This window comes from Rattus norvegicus, chromosome 2, assembly GCF_036323735.1.
Source record: "Rattus norvegicus strain BN/NHsdMcwi chromosome 2, GRCr8, whole genome shotgun sequence".
NCBI lineage: Eukaryota > Metazoa > Chordata > Mammalia > Rodentia > Muridae > Rattus > Rattus norvegicus.
Window position 1 is genome coordinate 230,840,932 of NC_086020.1, and position 21,695 is coordinate 230,862,626.

At 37.5% G+C, this 21,695-nt stretch overlaps 1 protein-coding gene and 1 non-coding gene across 4 annotated transcripts in view; both read left to right on the forward strand.

The window, feature by feature from the left end:
* Stpg2 (sperm-tail PG-rich repeat containing 2) overlaps positions 1-21,695 on the forward strand; it is a 524,919-nt gene that overhangs the window by 406,918 nt on the left and 96,306 nt on the right. The gene's annotated exons all lie outside the window — the stretch shown is intronic.
* On the forward strand, positions 2,101-2,207 carry LOC120101162 (U6 spliceosomal RNA). Its single transcript, XR_005501559.1, has one exon. It is a non-coding gene; the product is annotated as a U6 spliceosomal RNA (small nuclear RNA).

The window sequence follows — 21,695 nt, forward strand, 5'->3', positions numbered from 1 at the left end:
TTTAGATTATCTTTTGGGAGATTGTGTTTGAAACAATATTTTTTTCCTTTGGGTTATATTTGAAATTAAGTCAGCAAAAAAGAAACCTTAGTAGAATATGAAAAAAATTGTTCAAAACTTAAAAATATCAGTATCCTACATATCCAGTGGTGTTTCTTGTTTTGCTCTATATTGAAGTAATTACTGTATTATTATAAGAATTAATGAATAGAGAGACTAAAATAACTGACACATGTGCGTAAAGTTTATATTTTCTAATGCTGGGGAAAGGACCCCTTTGCTTACCTGTCTGCATATCTACATGACCTCTCATTAATAGCTATGGATTTCTCAAGTATGACTGAGTCAATTCTTAATTCATAGTACGTATTTTACGAGCTGGGATGAAAAACATGTGTGAGTAAATGATATGCCTGTTTCCATGGGTCAGTCTATGTATATTGCGTGTGTGTGTGTGTGTGTGTGTGTGTGTGTGTGTGTGTGTATGTGTGCATGTGTGTGTTTTGTATGTGTGCATGTGTGTGTGTGTGCTTGTAGGTGGGTGGACAAAATTCTCTCCTTGCTTGTGGAGGCCAGAGAGCAACCTCCTGTTCGTTGGGAGCCATCCATCTTATTTTTTGTGACAGGGTCTTTCACTGGCTTACTGATTAGGGGAGGCTGGCTAGCCAGCAAGCCACAGTTTCGACCTAGCTATACCTCTCTGGGGCTGGTGATAGGCGTGCATATGCTGCTGTGTCTATCTTCTTCTGTAGATACCGGAGATCTGAACTCATTCTCTTGCTTACACAGAAGCATTTCTCCAACTGAGACATCCCTCAACACCTCCCACCCCATCATCACGATGACTCTTAATGTTTTCAGTCGTAGAATATAAACTTTGTTCTCCAGCCTCCATGGTTTTGTCACCGTGCTATAGATATAGGGACAGGCACTGTGTTAGCATCCTTTTCTATGTAAGGCCAGCTGGCCCTCAGGGTCTTCATTGCTCTCCATTTTGTCACCCTGCAGCATACTGACTTACCCGTCAATTTTGCTGATGGATTATTAATCACAGTTTTATGACAGGTCTTGGTTATTATGGCTCAATAAATGTGTTATAGCATAGTCCTTAGAGGATGAATTTTGTGCACCTTTATATCATATTTATGAGAAAGGATTTGGGATCATGAGAAAGTCATATTATTGCTACATGGAAAGCAAGGAATAACCTCAACCATCGCATTTCTCTCCCAAATAAGCAGCGAATGTCTTCAGCATGAACTCGTGATCCTATTGTTTTTTTATAATTTTCCCGAAAATGCGCTACTCTATTTTTTGAAATTATAGCTTTTTTCTGACTATTCTGCTTTCTTCATGCCAGTAAAAAGCAAAACAATACAAAATCTATGATAAAATTTTGGTGACATTTGATAAATTTAAAAATGTCACAAATAACATGCCATTATCGAATGTATGTTAAAGCTTAATAGTTATTTTCAAGGTGGCATAATTTTGTTCTCACAAAAAGTGAGGTGAGTTAATTTTACTCATAGAGTAAAGAACATGTCATACTTCTAGTGAAGAGGTTTTGTTGTTCATAATTATCCGTGTGAATATACAAGTATTTTCATGTTCATTTTTTAAATAGATTGACTTATATAACATTCCTCATCAAGGCTTCCTGATAGAGAATCCACTTCTTCATATGGCAGGGAAACCTCTATTCTTCAAGGTGGGCATCCTGAGTTGTTACTGTCTTCCATGAGAGCATTTCACCTATCTTTTCTTATTTCTATTATAAGTTGAAAGATAGCAAAGAAAAAAAGTCAACTTTCCCACTGCACACAGCCCTGCGCTGTCAGAAATGTCACAGGTTAATGGCACAGCCCAGCGCCATTTATCTTACTCTGGCAACTCACCCAACCTCGTACAAGCCAACACCAAGATTTCCCCTGGACCAGGGAACATTCTCTGCGTCGTCTCCCACACTGCGGTGTGTCTGTGAGAGCATTTGCTTCAGCTTGCTCCAACACTCCTCACTAAGAATAAGGCATCTTAGAAATTTAAGATTATTTTTTATGTATAAGTTAATAGAGCATTTTTAAAAATTCACCTAAGCTGGTGCTCGCTTCGGCAGCACATATACTAAGATTGGAACAATACAGAGAAGATTAGCATGGCCCCTGAGCAAGGATGACACGCAATTTCGTGAAGCGTTCCATATTTAAAAAAAAAATTTCACCTAAGCTGAAGATCCTGTAGAAATGTAAATGTTTTTGCAATTTTCATCTTTCAGGAGATATAAATGATTTAAGGGTATATTTTGGATTCTCTACATGTCTTGAGTATATTTAATTATTTGCCAAAGAAATTCATTTTAACATCAGGATTGCTCTAGTTTGCAAGCATGACCCAGGTCACTTGGTAAAATGTGTCGCAGAAGCTCAGGAATATGCCCTCACAGTGACGGGGAAATGTCAGGAACTTATGTTCCTTGAATTACTATAAAACTGTTTCTTTTTCTGAACTTGACAGTTAGCAATATTATTGGTATCTCAGCGAGGAGATCCTCATCCAAAAATGGTGTCTCTGCAGTTGTTCCCTCTGATTTTGAAGGTCAGAATTAGTAAGATCTATATTCTCAATGGAAAGTCAACCTTACAAATTGAGAAATATTTTGTATTTTAGGGAGGATCTATGTATAAGTGTACATTTATTCATGTGTTGCTACTCTTTTGAGATATTTTGTATATTTCAATGAATTATGACTGTAATCTGAATGATATTTTTCTTTCATTCAATCATAAACGCATAGATTTTTTCTTGTTCTTTGTAATTATTATAAATATATGGTCGGTCTCAAAAGTGTGCCACATACTCTTCCACACCCCATTCAGTCTGTCAATGCTTGCCCAGGTTGCATTGTTTGCGATCCTATTTTCTTCTGCATGCATATGTGAGCTTCAGAACTCATCACAAAAGAGACAAGCCATTTTGACTTGAACAGTTTCTTCACTGAATATTCTCTTAAATCTCTTTTATCTCTTATACTTACTTGATATTTTTGTTGTCAATCCACTAATTTTATAGAGAAAGCTATTGTCTGTTCTTGAAGCATCTTCTTTCTTTCTAATATGGATTTGATGTTAATATTATAAAAGTGAGTGTGAATGCAATTGTAGTTTAAATGTATATGTAGACAATAACATGCTCATAGAATTATTTTATATTCCTGAAAACAATTGAAGAATAAACCATTAGACCAACAGAGTCATACTTAAATATACTTTATAGTAATTTATGTTGTTTAAAATTGGATTGATTTATTCCTTATTATATCATAAGGGTAGTTCTTTATGAAATAGAGGATTGCAAGACAACAGTTAAGATTGCTTCATGTTTCCTGTTGAAGCAGATATTTTGAAAATACTTTCCTTAATTTTAAAGATTTTTATTAGTTCCTGGAGAATTTTGATCAATTCCCTCCTTCCCATAACTCTTCACAGATGCACTCTTTCTCCTAAACAACCAATCTTGTGTCTTTTTTATTTATTTTAAATACCTTTCAAGACCAATTTGTGACTCCAAAATGTAAATGTGTGGTGTCTCATTGGGATATGGATGACTTACCAGGGCTACACTATTAGAGAATACCATGTCTTCCTTACCATAGCTAGTGTGTGCCAATAGCTTCACAGCTAGGGGTGGGATTGGTTGCCCAACTTCCCTCTCCATGTAGTGTTTGGGCTTGCCATAGGCTTTCTGGACACCATTCCAACTTCTGTAAGTTCAAATGTGCAGCAGCCCTACTGTGTTCACAAGATAGTGTTTCCTTCTTTTACAGTCTTTCTGTCCCCTCTTCTGCATGATTCTTGAGCCTCGCGAGTGAAGGTGTAGTCTCTATGTTCCCTGTAGGTATGACTTTTATGCAGTCTTTTATTTTCTGCCCTATAGCCAGTTATGGATCATGGTGTTTATCATCATATACAAGTGGACGGTCACACAACAGCTGGAGAGTGGCATTTGATGGTGAGGGTTACGAGATGCATTTATCTATAGGTATACTAAGTCATTAGAAATACGTCTAATTCTGTGTATATTTAGCAAAAAGATAGTAATATATTCTATTCTATGCCACACAACCTATATAAGTCTTGGTTGTTAGTCCAATAAAGGTACCAAGTAGAGTTTTCTTTCTGTGCAGTAGGACTAAAGTCTAATCAGAAATCGCTTGGTTACTCTCATAATGTGTATGCCCCTATTGCATCAGTCAGTATGTCTTGCTAGGCCAGTAATTATTATTACTTGAAGGATTCCTGGCTGAGTATGATTGATAATGATCTTTCTTCTCTTCTAGCACAACATCTTCCAGCACTATGAAAGTTAACCAGCAGGCATAAAGCTTCTAGGTTCTTACCAGCTTGGTCTCTGCCATGTTCTTTTACTCAAGCATGTAGTATAAGCCTCATGATCTTACTTTTAAGTTCTGGAGGACAACAAAGAGCAACACAAAGAGCATGTATTGTTTAGATGGGTCTATGCAAACTTGCTTTATATCATTCCTATGCTAGTATCTATTACTGACATTGTCATCTTATAATAGGGTATCTCCACTTTAATTCATATATATGAATATACACATATATTCTTATGTATGTGTGTGTTTATATGTACACATGTATATATATATAAATACACAAATATGTATGTATGTGAAAAACTCACTTAATTCATCTATCCATCTATTCATCTATCCATCTTATCCATCTATCCATATATCATCTATCCATCTATCTATCTATATATCTATCTATCTGGATGCTTCTACATTAGGTTTCTATATGTCTATTTTGAGTAGTCTTTAGCATTATTAATCTATCTTCATACTACCCTACCCTCCCTGAAGCAGACATTTTGTACAGCAACATAGACTACATTTTGGGAGTGGTTAGTAACTGTAATAAAGTAATAAGTCTGTTAAGTAGAGTTCTTAGATTTTTGTGTTTTCAGTGAATCTAAGCTTCAATGTGTAGTTCAGGAAGATCAGCATGCTTCTCTGCATCATTGTTTTGTGTTTGTTGAATGGGTCATTCAGTCGCACTGTTTTTTTTTTTTTTGGACATTTATATTTACATTTCTTTTTTTTTTATTATTATTAACTTGAGTATTTCTTATATACATTTCGAGTGTTATTCCCTTTCCCGGTTTCCGGGCAAACATCCCCCTCCCCCCTCCCCTTCCTTATGGGTGTTCCCCTCCCAACCCTCCCACCATTGCCGCCCTCCCCCCATAGACTAGTTCACAGGGGGTTCAGTCTTAGCAGGACCCAGGGCTTCCCCTTCCACTGGTGCTCTTACTAGGATATTCATTGCTACCTATGGGGTCAGAGTCCAGGGTCAGTCCATGTATAGTCTTTAGGTAGTGGCTTAGTCCCTGGAAGCTCTGGTTGCTTGGCATTGTTGTACTTTTGGGGTCTCGAGCCCCTTCAAGCTCTTCCAGTTCTTTCTCTGATTCCTTCAATAGGGGACCTATTCTCAGTTCAGTGGTTTGCTGCTGGCATTCGCCTCTGTATTTGCTGTATTCTGGCTGTGTCTCTCAGGAGCGATCTACATCCGGCTCCTGTCGGTCTGCACTTCTTTGCTTCATCCATCTAGTCCAATTGGGTGGCTGTATATGTATGGGCCAAATGTGGGACAGGCTCTGAATGGGTGTTCCTTCAGTCTCTGTTTTAATCTTTGCCTCTCCCTTCCCTGCCAAGGGTATTCTTTTTCCTCATTTAAAGAAGGAGTGAAGCATTCACATTTTGATCATCCGTCTTGAGTTTCGTTTGTTCTAGGGATCTAGGGTAATTCAAGCATTTGGGCTAATAGCCACTTATCAATGAGTGCATACCATGTATGTCTTTCTGTGATTGGGTTAGTCCAGTCGCACTGTTTTAAATAGTGACATGGCGAGGTGGCAGTGCTGGGATTTGTATGGGGTTACAGCCCTAACAGATAATGATGCTCGCTCGCTATGTGGGTAATCGTTAATTTGTTTCACAGTCAGTCAATATTGGTGGGATTGATTTCCTTCAGGATGAGCATTTTTATCTATTGATTAATATACGCATTTTCTTCACACAGAGCTTTCCAGGTCTTTTGTGCCTGTGCAAATTATATTTGACTTACAGAATTTCCTTTCATCCTGATCATGTTCCTGCCTGCTGCCTCCTTGTTAGTTCTGCAGTCCTAACCTCCTTCTGCCCACTGGTCCTCTCACAACTTGCAATGCTGGGTTCTGCAGACACAATGATGAATACTGGGATTGCTTTCTGTCTTTAGTGCTCCCATAGGCCTGTCATTGTTTCAGACATTGTTCTACTAATAGCCTTAGAATACTTGTTGATAATCAAAAAATCAATGTTTTCATTAATTCACTGTATTTGCTTAAGGCATTCTTGGACTTTTTAATTCATTTTTCTGACTATTACCTTTTGTAAGTATGTTTAAAACTGACAACTTAGTTTTACAAGAAAAACCTTTGTATTATCTTTATCTTGTTAACAGTCTATAGTGTTTGTATATTTACTAGTGATATATTACTACAGCAAAAATAGAATTTTTATAGCATTAATGGAATGCTATTACTGATAGTATATGTTTTTATAAATCTTAGCATGTACATACTGTACTCTTGTAAATGTACAATATTAAAACTTATCATATATCATTAAACTAACTATTAATTTCTTTCAGTGATTTGTGTTTTGAATATTTCTCCATGCCTATTTTTTTATTATTGTATATTCATGGCTCCGAATTTACTATTGTAGTTTTGCAACCAACACTTTATGAAACTTACTTACAATGTTTAACTCTTTATATTAATATATATATTAATGTTCTCCTTGATTAATATATACATATACACATGTATATACATACATACACATATATACACACATACTCAGGAGTGTTAAGCAGGACAAGCTCCATGTGTTTGAACAGCTTGCGCAATATACAGAAAGCCAGTCTAGGCAATATAATAAGAATCTGTCTGGAATAAACTGAAAGAAAACCCAATCCAGTAAACAATGTAAAGGAATGATGAATATTGGGATTGCTGCTCTTTGGTAGGTGTCCTAATTCAAAATTTCATTAAAAAGTTAGTCTGGAAGCCACTCTGTTATGAACAAGTGACACTGCATAACTGGCCATCAAATGTATTATTGAGAGGGAAAGCAGTGAAGTATCAGTTTGGTGAAATTTTTTATTTCATCTTACATTAGCTTGCTTTTGTCCTAAGATCTTGCTCTGCAGACCAGACTGCCCTTACCATCACTCTGTGTGGCCCAAGCTGGCCGTGAACTCACAGTTTTCTTCCTCAGCTTCCTAAGTGCCGGGATTTTAAGCATATACCATCCTTCTTGTTGTTTACATGACTTTACACAATTTTAAGATAGTACAGATTTAAAGTTTTACATTAAAAAATTAAGTAATTTAGAATTGGTGCATTCTCAATGCTTATTAAGAAATGACTAGGTATCTGACACAAGCTAAACACTTAACAACTATTAAAATATTATTTTTGAAAAATAGGAAACAAAACTGATAAATCTACATTGCTACAAAATTTAGATCAGTGTCAGTAGTATTGGTATTCATTGATAATGCTTAGGTAAATGTAGATTTAACAATCTGAGCTTTGTTGTGTAGATTACTTGATGGCCCAGCTTCATTTCTGAGTAAAGAAAAATAGCCTTACACTCACAATGTATTTTCAGGATAAAATAATTTATAACATTTGATCCCATCTCCCTGGGTTGGTATTAGTTATCCTGCTCTATTACTAGTAAGCTCTGTTTCTTAGAGCTGTACTGCCGAGTGTACGGGGCCTCCTGCTCCTCCGTCAGGTGAAAGAACTCGTCAGTCTCCACAGACACCCGAGGCAGTTCACCATAACACATCACGTTCTATCGGGTCTATTTCTCTTAAGATCGGAAATAAAAATTCCCTTTCTATTAACAATTAAATTTAAACATTTTCCTATGGAGCTTAAAAAGAGAAGTGGAAATTGAGTTCTATGTAGCCGCTTTGCTATTGGAGAATTTTCACCAATAAATGTATATTTCAGAGCCTGTCTAGGTACTTGACATTATATTTTTTTATCTTTACATGTTAAATAAGTACTTCAGAAATGGACAAGTCTTCTAATTCAAATTTAACTTTCCATTACGATACTAGTCTCAGGAATTGAATCAATATTGAAAAACAATTTTGGAACACTAGATTGGTTTACTAAAATAAATACATTTTATTTAAAATTTTACACTGAGCAGGATTATGTAATAAATCTCAAGGAGATAAAAATATCTAGCATATAGGCAAACCCTTTATATGTTTAAATGAATAGACAATGCTTTATAGGGCCTTAAAATTTACACATGTAAATTTTTCAATATACTGGATTATTAATAATTTAAAATTGTAAATCTGCTGGAATGAAATTTGTGAGGTAAAATTAACCAAAGAGTGCAAGCAGAGGAAGAGAAGGGGAAATAAGCGCATTTGGAATTGCCAGGGATATTGTGCATTCAGGTATGCATGAAGGAGACTGTGCCCTGGAAAAGTCATAGCTGAAAAACAAAACTAATTATCAGTGCAAATTAAAATGCAGCAAAGATCAATAGGAAGAGATGCCTTGCGCCAAGGAGTGGATGAGCACAGTTCTCGTTAGTTGAGAATAAGAGAGAGTTAAACAAATCCCAGCAGTGAGCCTTGGAGAATGAAAAGAAGACCGAAGCTGACAAGGGAAAACGGCCTGGTGCAATTACTCTGAGTGGCACACATGACTGTAATGTATTCTGGAACACATTGTGTCTGTTCTCTGAGTATTAACAGCCATGTGCATTATTTGCACACATGATTATACCGTATTCTGAGCACATCATGTATGTTCTCTGAGTATTAACAGGCATGTACATTATCTGAGTACATTATAAAGTGGGAAAGCACATAACATATTCTAAGAGCTGTAAAAAGAAAGGACATCACTTTTCAAGTATCTGAATGATTGTTCTAAGCATTGTCTGTACTATGTAAGAGCATAAGTTAGCTAAAGGTATATAAAAGATTTCCAGTAGTAGCTTTTAAGTCTCAGAAAAGTCTCCCTGGATTCACAGTGAGTTAGTTATTCTGACAGTTCATCTTCACTGTCAACTTGACTCGGTTTAAAATCTTCTAGGAGATTGGCTAAGCATGTCAGAGTTATGCTTGTAAAGGCAGTTCTGCAGAGACGACTGGGGAAGGAAGACACACCTAGACGGCGGGAGTTGTGTGCTTTCATTAGCTGGGAGAAAAAAAGGAGCAGGTAAGCTTAAGTGCTTATCCCAGTTTGAGTGCCATCATCAGAAGACCTCTGCCCAGTCACTGTCTTCTGCCATGATGGTGAATACCTCTGAAACCATGAGCTAAGCTAATCTCGTTCTGCTCCAAGACAGAATTTTTGGTTGTATCTTTTACCTTAAGTATAGCCATCCCTGTTTTTCTTTTTTAAATAACCAAGTCTATTTGAATCTGTCATAATAATAACACTTTCCTCATGAAAAAACCTTAGGTGACGTTCCTGAGCTGCTTGCAGGACTCATCTATTTGCTGTCATGGCAACATACCCCAGACTTCCTGGAATGAACTTGTGTATCTACATTGTTGTGTATTTGCTTTGTTACAGTTGTGGTGTCTACATGCTCAAGGCTAAGCTTCCATTCAGTTTGAATTCTGGTGAAAGGAATTTGTGGTAGTTTTCTTCAAGTAAGACCTCATGTAGCTGTTCCCTACATACATTACAGCATCTCTGTACTCTCAGCAGTGCTGCAGGATTCGGGCCCAGCCTATGATTCAGCCTAACCATAACCATATTCTGAAGGGTCTGTCCCAATGAGTCTGATTACCCCACTGGAGTGTGCAGTGTTAGAGCTTCTGCGTGTGGATATTAGGGGGTCAGAGTTGAGGCCACGGCACCTGCAAATCTCTGTGTCATTGCTTACACCCATTCATTAGACTTGCACTCAGCCCTCTCATTACTGCGCCCATAGTTATGGTTTAAACCCCACCTCTATAGACAATTCATGTTCACTTAAATTAGAACTTAAGAGAAACTCAAGAACAGAAATGGTATCTTACGAATCTCAAATTAAACTAACCATCTTGATAAAAGGCTCCCGGGAAGGAGAATAACAAAAGAAAACAGTGGGACTCAATCTTTTTTACTTACTACATCTTCCCACACAGCACTGCATATAATGGACTACTGTTCAGAAAGCTCTTATTGAAGTATATAAGCCAAAGTCATGGTGACACACACCTTGAATCCCAGCAGTCAGAAGAAAGAGGCAGGCAGGTCTGCGACTTTGAGGCCAGCTCGGTCAACAAACTGAGTTTCAGGATAGTCAAGACTACATCATCACACCCTGTCTTCATTCCTAAAAATCAGCCAAATGTATCAGAAAGAAATTATTTTTCCTACAGTTTTCCCAACTCCTTTTTCAATAAATATCCATTATAAGTTTATTTTATACAATTATTTTCCTAGGCCATTTTTGTGCTTTGGATGTGAAATGTCCCCAAGCCTTACGTTTGAAGAGTTGATCCTTAGATGACAACACTGTTTTGGGAGGTGTTTTGGAACCTTCGGGATAGGAAGCATGTATAGCTGTGGTGACAAGTTATCTCTCCCACTGCCATACACAGAGCTGCTTCATCCACTGTGATGGGACTGTTATCCTACATAGTGAGAGCAAATTAACTTCTCCTCAAATGGCTTCCGCCAGCTACTTCATCAGAAGATAAGAAATTCTAAATAATGCAATCATATTTAACTTTAATATCTCGCTCCATGAAATTTAATGTCTGATGGGTAAAATATTATGTGACACCAGGTATGGAAGAGAACAGATATGGTCCCAGGGCTCAGGAGGCCAAGGCAGAAACAAGGGACTGCAGCATCCTTTATGAATAGAGAAAGAGCTTGACTTGGTAGAGTCATAGCTTTTACACCACATAGACGCAGGTTGCTCTTGGGAAGACGTGCTGCATCTTTTGCTTCAAAGAAAACTCTGGGAAATGGGCAGGAAAAGAGTGGCCAGGGCTTACCGTTTTTTGGAGTTCACAGCAAGCATGTACAGGGAACTTGACGGTCAATGGTGGATTGTCTTGACTCACATCCATCTACAAAATGAATCAGCCTGAATTCTTAGGCTAAGAGCTGTGTTGTGCTACAAACTTGATAACTGTGTTTTTTAGAATATATGTAGTTCAATCTACTATGCACTTTTATATGCTCTGTAAACTAAGGTTAGAGAACAATTCCTGTTTACTTTATAAAATAAACCACAGTATCCTTTCTACTGTCCATATGCCCATAGATATTTTTAACAAAGACTTGAGTTCCACATTTTGTTTACAACTTTAGTGATAGAATAAATTCTTTGGAAACACATCTATCTGCATCTACTTCCCTCTACTTGTAACACAGAATAAATTCTTTAGAAAAGCATCCAACTGCTTCTACTTCCCTGACTTCAAAGAACACTCTTTTCCTTAGCACTCAGGAGTAAATTGCCTCAGGCTATTATGGTCTGTAATAAACAAAGTATTTTTCTCAATTACCGAACACCTTTCTGAGTTATGCTTTCATATATATCAGCATTTGCTGTAGAAAAATCCCTCATATTTAAGTTTGGTTTGTGAAGTTTGGCAAATTCGATAATGTTAAGGAATCTTCACTGTAGGTCCAGGTCTCTGTGTTTTTAATAGAACAAAGTGAAAGTGCCTTCTGGTTGAGTGTGAAGATTATCAGGTGTGTTGGGCACCACCATTCTCTCTTTTATCCCGCTTATGACTGTCTGAGGCTGAGTAATTCACAAGGGGTAGAAATGTGCTTATCTCGGTTCTGGAAGAGAGGACATTCTAGATCAGCTGAGTTGTATAGTAAGGGATGCGAAAGTCAGCGAGTGACTCTGGGTCTTCACATTGCAGAATGCAGAGGACAAATAGTCAAAGTGTGAGGCCCTTAAAGCAGTTAACCACATTTATTAGGAAGGAAGGCTCATGAGCCAATCAACTCCAAAGAGCCCCGCTTGTAATCCTAACACATTTACAACATCTGACTATTAGAAGTTCAAACCATATCAGATATCAAATATACATATACGAACACACATTCCCACAGAGTACAGGTGCACATGAGAGCAACACACACACACACACACACACACACACACACACACACACACACACACACACAGGTCCATAAGTTTTCAGCTCTTTGTCCTTCTGTTCATTGTTGAGTTTCAATAGAAACAGGAGCCTCATGAGGACACCGTTCTTTATGCAAACACTGCTTTTGAGATGCTGTTCAGCTCATGCCTTTCTATCCTCAATGGAGGACTCACACAGTGTAAGGGGAAGTGACAAGCAGTGTCTTCATTCAGAAGACAAAATGAGAACAAATATTTGCTCAACTCTTACGGCAATCACTCGCCATTTTAGATGGGTGATTATAAACGCCATAGGAATGAATCATTGGTGTTCGCTGTATCTCACACATATGAAAACAGGCTTTATGCTCTGCTCGCCCCTGACAGCACTGTGTTCTGGATGTTAAATAATGTCAGAACAGAAAAACTCTTCCTGTTAGCAGTTACCATCACCTTACGTTCCGCATTACCTGACCACAAATGGAATTAGACAAAAATTTCTTCCACAAGGAAGCCAGAAGAGGGAACCAGATTCCCAGGAACTGGAAGTACAAACAACTGTGAGCCATCACTTGTGTGCTGAGAATACATTGGGTTCTCTGGATAAATAGCCAGGACTCTTCACCACTGAGCCCTCTCCCCTCCCCCTAGGGAAGAACTCTTGTTGCAGTAATAGAAAACTGACTCTCCTGAAGCAGATGTTGGACAGTCATTGGAAGACACAATACTCACAGTTACTTAGGGTTACTTTGATTTACAAGCAAATATGGAATTCTGTTTACAGATTACTTGCTACCAAGGCTGACAGAGAACAATCAATTCCAATAGAGACTTAATAACCACCTTCTTAAAAACTGTGAAGTGTAATGCTACTAATCTCCTGTGGGTTTCTCTTATTGTTAATCTTGATTGATACCTTGATAAAGTCTGAAATTATTAGGAGAAATACTTCTGGGTAGGTTGGTTTGTGAGGGCATGTCTTGGGAGAATTATCCGAAGGGGTAGGGTAAAAAAATCTACCAGTGTGGGGATGTGTGTGTGTGTGTGTGTGTGTGTGTGTGTGTGTGTGTGTGTGTGTTTATCCATATTTTCATAAATTTTAACAAGAGCAACTGAAAAAAGTTGATATATAATATGGTTTCTTAGATATTTAATATATACTTCATATATTATAGCCAAATAATCCTTTTGATTGTTTTTTGTTTCTGTGGGAATAGATATAGAATAATTTGATTACTGAGTTTATAACCTAATATATTAAAATAAGGTAAAATTAAAAATATTTAATCCATAGACTACTGGTAAGATTTGTGTAATTATATTTATAATATGTTTTCACAATTCATATATTTAAGTTTATATACTTTAAAGATGTTATTGGTTATTTTATTTATTTAGATTTTAAATGTTATACCCCTTCCAGATTTCTCCTCCACAAACCTCCTATCCCATGCCCCCATTACTCCTGCTTCTATGAGGATGCTCCCCCCCAACTTCTGCTTCAGTGTCCTAGCATTTCTTTACACGGGAGCATTGAGCCTTCAGAGGACCAAGGGCCTCAACTTCCACTGATGTAAGATAAGTCCCATCCTCTGTTACATATGCAGCTGGAGCCATGAGTCCTTCCACGTATATTCTTTGGTTGGTGGTTTAGTCCCTGAGAGCTCTGGGTGATCTGGTTGTTTGACAGTGTTGTTCTTCCTATGGGGTTGCAAACCCCTTCAGACACTTCAGTCCTTCCTCTAACTCCTCTATTGGGGTCCCCATGCTAAGTCTGATGGTTGACTGCAAACATCTCATCTGTATTGGTCTGGCTCTGGCAGAGCCTCTCAGGAGACAACTACATCAGGCTTCTGTCAGCAAGCACTTCTTGACATAAGCAATAGTGTCTGGGTTCGGTGTCTGTATATGGAATAGATCCCTAGGTGGTGCAGTCTCTGGATGGTCTTTCCTTCAGTTTCTGCTCCATACTCTGTTTCTGCATTTCTTGTAAATAGGATCAATTTTGGGTTAAAATTTTTGAGATGGGTCTATGGCCCTATTCCTCAACCGGGGTTCATGCCTAACCTCTGGATATGGTCTCAACAGATTTTCTCTCTACTTTATTGGGTATTTCAGATAATGTCATTCCAGATGGGGCCTGGGAGGCTCTTGCTTTCCTGGCATCTGGGGCTTTATGATGGCTACCTCCCCCATTGCTACATGTCTCTGTTCAATTTCCTGACCCTCTGTACATCTCCCCCTTCTCCTACACCTGATCTTGTCCCCTGCTTTTCCCCTCCCCCTTCTCTCTTCCTTCCAAGTGCCTCCCACCATCTACCTCCTGTGAGTATTTTGTTCTCCCTTCTAAGAAGGACTGAAGCATCCAGGTTTTGGTCTTCCTTCTTCTTGAGGTTCATATGATCTGTGAATTGTATCTTGGGTATTCTGAGCTTTTTTCCTAATATCCACTTATCAGTGAGTGCATACCAGGTGTGTTCCTTTGTGACTGTGTTACTTCACTCAGGATAAAGTTTCCATCCATTTGCCTATGAATTTCATGAAGTCATTTTTTTAATAGCTGAGTAGTACTCCATTGTGTAAATATACCACGTTTTCTGTATCCATTCCTCTGTTGAAGGGCATCTGGGTTCTTTCCAGCTTCTGGCTATTATAAATAAGGCTGCTATGAACATAGTGGAGCATGTGTCTTCATTATATGTTAGAGCATCTTTTGGTCATATGCCCAGGAGTGGTATATCTGTGTCCTCAGGTAGTACTTTGTCCAATTTTCTGAGGAACTTCCAGACTGATTTCCACAGTGGTTGTACCTGCTTGCAATTCCACCAACAATGGAGGAGTGTTCCTCTTTCTCCACATCCTCACCAGCATCTCATTCCTACTCTTGATTTTCTTAATACGAATTTTCTGAGGACATATAAGACGTGACATACACTGGTCAGATTTTGCTAAGAAATATGTCTCTAAAGTGTCATGTTGTTGTCCTATTTACATCTTGGAGTAAAGTGCAAGGTGGGAATTCAGAGGTGTTGCACAATTGAGCCTAAGTAGCATTGCCAGTCCCTAAACCTTACTGATAGATTTTTGACAAACAACAAATTAAACAATCAGTTCTCGTACAGTTCTGTGCTCAGAAATAAATGGAGTAGAGACAAATCAATAATGCCAAATAGAAAAAGACAAAGGCACTAGTATAATAAAGTGATTTCCTAGTCTCCAAGAGCCACAAATAACAGAAAGAAAACTCGTAAGCATCCCCCTAAAGGATTTTCTCTCTAGAAAGGTGAGAAATCATGTTATTTTTCAAAACTCGTTATGGACGGTTACTGTTCTATTGCTGCTTTGCCTGAGAAAATAGGACTATAAAAATCGAAACCTCTGTAGGGAGAGAAAATGAAAAGTTAGGACAGTATTGATTCCATTTCTTTCCTGTACTAATTAAGGTTATATTGCATAATATTTTTTCCTCCTGATCTCACTAAAAGGAATTAGGAAATAGCATGGAATGTTTCCAGAAACAAAACATTAACTGAATATTTGAATCGTCATGACTCCTTAAAGAACTTCCATATTTTTCTATGATGTTTTTTCAAATGATCTCATCTTTATGTCATCTTTTACTAAAGCAACTCACAGAATGGCTTAATTTTGTCTTGTTATTAAAGAATGCTAAATCTCTTTTTGTCAATTCAATAGTACAAGCTCTGTTATCATACTGACTGAACAAACACTTGAGATGTCACTAAAATATATAATTTGCTATATGATATACTATGGAAAGGTAGGATTCAAAATACTATGGTTAAAACAGTTAATACAATTTTTAAAATATGACAACCAGGTATCACATAACTCTGTTGTAATCATCAGCATTTAAGAGGCTAAGGTAGAAGGATCATGGATTCCAGACCAACCTTAGCTAAATAGTGAGTTTAAAAGTAGCCTGTTCTTCATGAGAAAACATGTTGTGCAAGAAAAAGAAAGAAAAACTAAATTAAAATTTAAAGCATCCAGGATCTATTAAGTTCATGAATAAAATTGTCAAAGAAAAATTATAAAAACAAAAATTAAAAAGATTAATGAAGTCCAAATAAAAGTAGCAGAAAGAAATAATATAAAACGATGCAGTTCTCTACAGAAGAGTGGAAAACAGGATTTAGTCTTCAACCGTCAGCAGTTCACGCTGATGAATTATCCTTGGCGCTGCATTCTTCCCACTGTAACCATCAGCAGTGAGCCTTCATTAGTTGTAGCTGTAAATGAAGACTGGTGTGGATACAGCCCTTTGGCTTCCAGATGTTATTTTTCAATAAAATAAACCTGAACTCCTCAGGAAAATTATTGATTTTTAGGACTGCGTTAGGAAGAATAAAGCATTACGGTAGAAAGTCTTATAAAGCTGAGGACTTAAAATGTGCTGGAAACCCTCAGTGGATGAAGTGTCTGCGAGCCCACACTGGCGACTGAGAGTAAATTCATGGCTTAGAATTTTTTGATATTTCATTAAAATTCACAGTATAAAACAAACACTGACAAATTAATAATGGAATAAATGAAAAAGGGATGAATTTTTCTCAGGGGAATTTTAAATATTTGATATAGATAGTTCTCCCTTTAAGAAGTCCATAAGTCACCTCCCCTTTCTACCATAATTCAAACTCACTTACAAACACACACACACACACACACACACACACACACGCACGCACGCACGCACGCACGCACGCACACACGCACGCACGCACACACACACCTTAAAATTTAGGGGGGTATGATTCTCTTTGCTAAAGTATAGGAAAGGAAGTAAATGTGGTACCTTTTATTCATGATCAGGGCTAGTGCCACCCATGTTAATCCCTTCTCCCATCCTGTAGGTAGTGGTATTAACAGCATTTCAACTTTCAGGTGCTCTTCCCAAATCCACAATCTCAGTTTAATCTTGATGACGGTGATGACCATATCATAAAACCACATACCCATGGACATCCCACACTCACACAGATATGACTGTTAGTATTCAAATGGTAGGCTGTCCATGTCATAATAAACAAAAGAATGAGAAACTCTGATAGACCGGAGGAAATTAAGGAAAGACTCACACTTAGTGTCTTCCTTGTACATCCTGGAACAGAAATGGGGAATCCATGCAAAAATTTGGTGGAACAAACTTCTGAAATTTAATTATCAGTAACATACCAATGCTCATTTTGTAGTTTTGATGAATGACTATTTAAGAGATGAAATGTACATGATCCTTACATTTAGGGACGTTTAGGGGAAAATAAGCATTTTAGAGTATCATGCATGAAGGCACTTTGCCACACAGGCCTGCTCTCCTGAGTTTGATCCTCTGAACTCATGGAAAGATGGGAGGACTGATTCCCTCAAAGTCATGTTCTGACTTCCACATGCATGCTTTGTCATGCAAACCCACATCCTCATGATACAGTGCATGCACATTCAGCAATAATAAAAAACTTAAATAACATGGTAAAAGTCCCCCAGCATTGTTTATTAAATGAAACAGTAATCCAGATCATGAGGACAAATTGCCAGTAGAGTAGCAACATGAGCAGTATTCTGTTGTTACTTAGTAGTCTCCTACCCCCAATATGTCTGTGTGTTTCTCTCTTTGCAGCCGTACTTTATTATCATGGTTGGAAACAATGATGACACAGGTTTCCCTAGGTGATAGCTAAACCTGTCTGATTTCCTTCTGGGTATGACATCACCTTGTAACCCTAACCCTGACTTGTTTCTGTGCAGTATCATGTGGACAGAGTTAATACTGTACTGTCACTTTGAAGGAAGACCAAAGAGAGCTCACATCCACGTTCGCCATATATACCCCTTCATCAACTAGCTGGGGTGCAGGGGAGAGACCTTTTATACAAACATTCTGTAGTTCTCTCTGTGATGGCTTTATTCTCATCATAATATTGGGAGGTAGGCTCTTATTAGGAGCAGCACTTTGGTAATTGGAGAGTTGGTACCAATAGGAATTGTGGGACCTGCCCTCCTCCTTTCTTTCTCTGCTGTGATTGGTTGGAGATGAGACTGTTAATTGAATTGCCATGCTCTGCTCTCATGGGTCACCCTCACCAGGGGTCACATCAAGGTGTTTTTTTTTGACTTTGAACTTTCAAAGCTGCAGCTAAATAAACCTGTCTTACTTCAAAGTAGACCATGACCGGTATTTTTGTATAATAAGGTAAAGTTGGCTAATGGAGTACTGGGGATTTAGAACTGTCTTCTTCATGAGTGAGCTTATTTGCAGGAGAAATACAGGGCAAATCCTTTCACTCAGCATTGCTAAGTAACTTGTAAACAACGCTTAATCATTGTATAAAATTCTGATATCTGCTCCCTTCTGGTCAGCCATAACGAGTGTCTGTTACATAAAAGTCGCATGTGTTTCTGAATAGTTCTTTAGTTTTTATTTATGAATTATCTAGTTATAGAAAAATACTTTTTCCAATTGTGTCAATGTATCACATTTTTATTATACATTCATCAACTTATGAACACCAGTTTAGGAACATCTAGACTCTTCCCACTGGCTGTTGTGAATAGACCATTGCTACCATAATAGGAATTGACCATTGCTGCCATAGGTTTGCTGTTAATATAGTAAGAAATATTTTAAGTATAATATATATCAAATTGGGGTAAAATTAATTTATTTAACAGACAGTTTCAATGTAGATCCTATTATGTTGATAGAGAAACTGTAAGCATTACCATAGTTTTGACAGTAGTTTTGCATGATTTTGTCTTTATTCTGACTGAGGAATGATCCAGATTGGGACAGAGGATATTAATTTTACCTAAATAGTAATTTTTAAAATTTAATCTTAAAGTCTGTGCAGCCGTTCCTCGATTCTGTTGAAAATACCTGACTAAAGCACAGTCTGTGATTCTATACATAGTAGAAAAGATGGAGATCTATAATAAAATGCAGATAAAATAATTACAGATGTTAAAAGACAATAAAAATTATACAAAAATGCCAAGGACATGAATTATGACAACCATCTATTATTAACCTGGATGCCATCTAAGTAGAAATATTATAAAGAGTATGGTAGCAAATCGTATATAAATAGCATCTTTCACAAAAGCCTTATGTTAGGAAATAAAACAGGCAGTCTGTGGATTAAATGTGTATTCCATTTAATGAGTTTTCTTGTTGAAACATATACATGAGAGGGGCTTTGTATCAAAGACCTTGATCTTAGCCTTTATGATGTAGTGTTTACTTTTTGTAAAAATATGCTTGTATTCTACCTTGTTTTTAGCATAATTCAGTTAACTGGTTAACAGCATCCCTTCTGGATTTGCAGAAAATGCACAGCCTAGTAGAACAGCCATTCTATGTGTGCATTGGAAACATTCGTATTTGGAAAGAGTATTGAAAGGGTAAAGTAAAATAACAAAACCTCTTTGCAGATAGAGGAGCACGACACAGTTGTGATTTAGAAGACAGCGTGCACCCAGAGAGCACGGCTGCTTTTATGGACACGTACCACGAGGCTGCAGAGGTTATCCAGGAAGCCACTGAGTCAGACTCCAGACAACTTCCTGAGGGGAAGAGCAGACAATTTAAAATAGATACAGTCAACATTGTGTGTTCTGAAAAGCTTTGGACCATTTCAAATCATTTTGAAGAATGTGAATAGAGCTAAGCTGCTGCTTAAAAGTAATTTGTCTTTCAGTTCTTATCTGGGGATGAAAATTAGATCTAAAAATTCCATAGCAGGAAGCTTTATGACACATATAAAACTCACAGCAATGAAATTGCCATGGCTTTGAACTACCTTTCAAATGCTTCTTGGAATGTTTTAAGATGGGACTGAAAAACTTATGTGGAGCTTTTCTATCTCACTTTTATTTAGTTGAGCAAAAATGGTTTTCATTTCTAGTTCCTTGTAAAAACACAAAATGAAACTGAAATCGTTGAGTCACTTCTAAATACCTGATTTAGTTAACAGACATTGGAGGTGTCCTAGTATTTAAATATCTTTTCTCATTCTAGTTTAAGAATCATACTTATCATATTATATTCCTACATTGTACAATTATTTAATTGTCATATAATCATAAATGATGTTCTATTAGGATTAATGCTGTTATATCAAGTGGCAACATATTTTATTCAATATGAAACATGTGGAGTTATGAAATCTTGAACTAGATCTTTATTCTAGACCTCTGAACTAGTATTTTTTTTAATGTCAAACAACTAAGAATTTTTTGATACATACTTTTAGAAGAGGTTTCTTTGGGAAAATTAAATCTAATGATATAATATTCATTTAATTTATGATAGAGATTTTAAATATTTCGAAGGGGTTGGGGGTTTAGCTAAGTGGTAGAGCACTTGCCTAGCAAGCACAAGGCCCTGGGTTCGTTCCCCAGCTCCGAAAAAAAGAAAAAAAATATTTCCAAGACTCTGGTGCAAATTGTTTATTCAAGTCTTTATTTATTTATTTATTTATTTATTTATTTATTTATTTATTTATTTATTTTTACATTCCAGATTTTTAGTCTCCTCCTGACCCATCTTCCCCCAACCCAACATTTCCACATGTGTAACTTCTCACCCCTCCCCCATGTCTCCACAAGGATGACACCCTACCCACCCCAGCAAACTTCTAAACTTCCTGGAGCCTCAAGTCTCTTGAGGATTAGGAGCATCTTCTCTGAGTGAACCCAGACCCAGGAGTCCTCTGCTGTATATCTCAGCTGGTGTATGCTGTCTGGTTGGTGATCCAGTGTCTGAGAGATCTTAGGTGTCCAGGTTAATTGAGCCTGCTGATCCTCCTACAGGGTCTCCCTCCTCAGCTTCTTCCAGCTTTTCCCTATTCAACCACAGGGGTCAGCAGCTTCTGTGCATTGGTTGGGTGCACATCTCTGATCACTAAGGGGTTTGAACATTTCTCTAGGTGCTTCTCAGCCAGTCGAGATTCCTCTATTGTGAATCCTTAGTTTAGTTCTAAACCCCATTATTTGATTGGGTCGTTTGGTCTTACTGGTTAGCTTCTTGAGTTCTTTATGTATTGGATATTATCCTTCTGTCAGATGGGCTTAGTGAAGTTTTTTTTCCAATCTGTAGGATGCTGATTTGCCTTATTGACTACGTTCTTTGCCTTACAGAAGCTTTCCAGTTTCACGAGGGCCCATTTATCAATTCTTGATCTTAGAGCATGAGCCATTGGAGTTCTGTTTAGGAAATTTCCCCCTGTGCCAACGAGTTCAAGGCTCTTTCCTACTTTCTCTTCTATTAGATTCAGTGCACCTATTTTATGTTGAGGTCCTTGATCCACTTGTACTTGAGCTTTGTGCATGGTGACAAATATGGTTCTATTTTCATTTTTCTATATACAGACAGCCAGTTAGACCAGCACCACTTATTGAAGATGCTTTCTTTTATACACTGTATATTTTTGGCTTCTTTTTAAAAGGTCAAGTGTGTGTA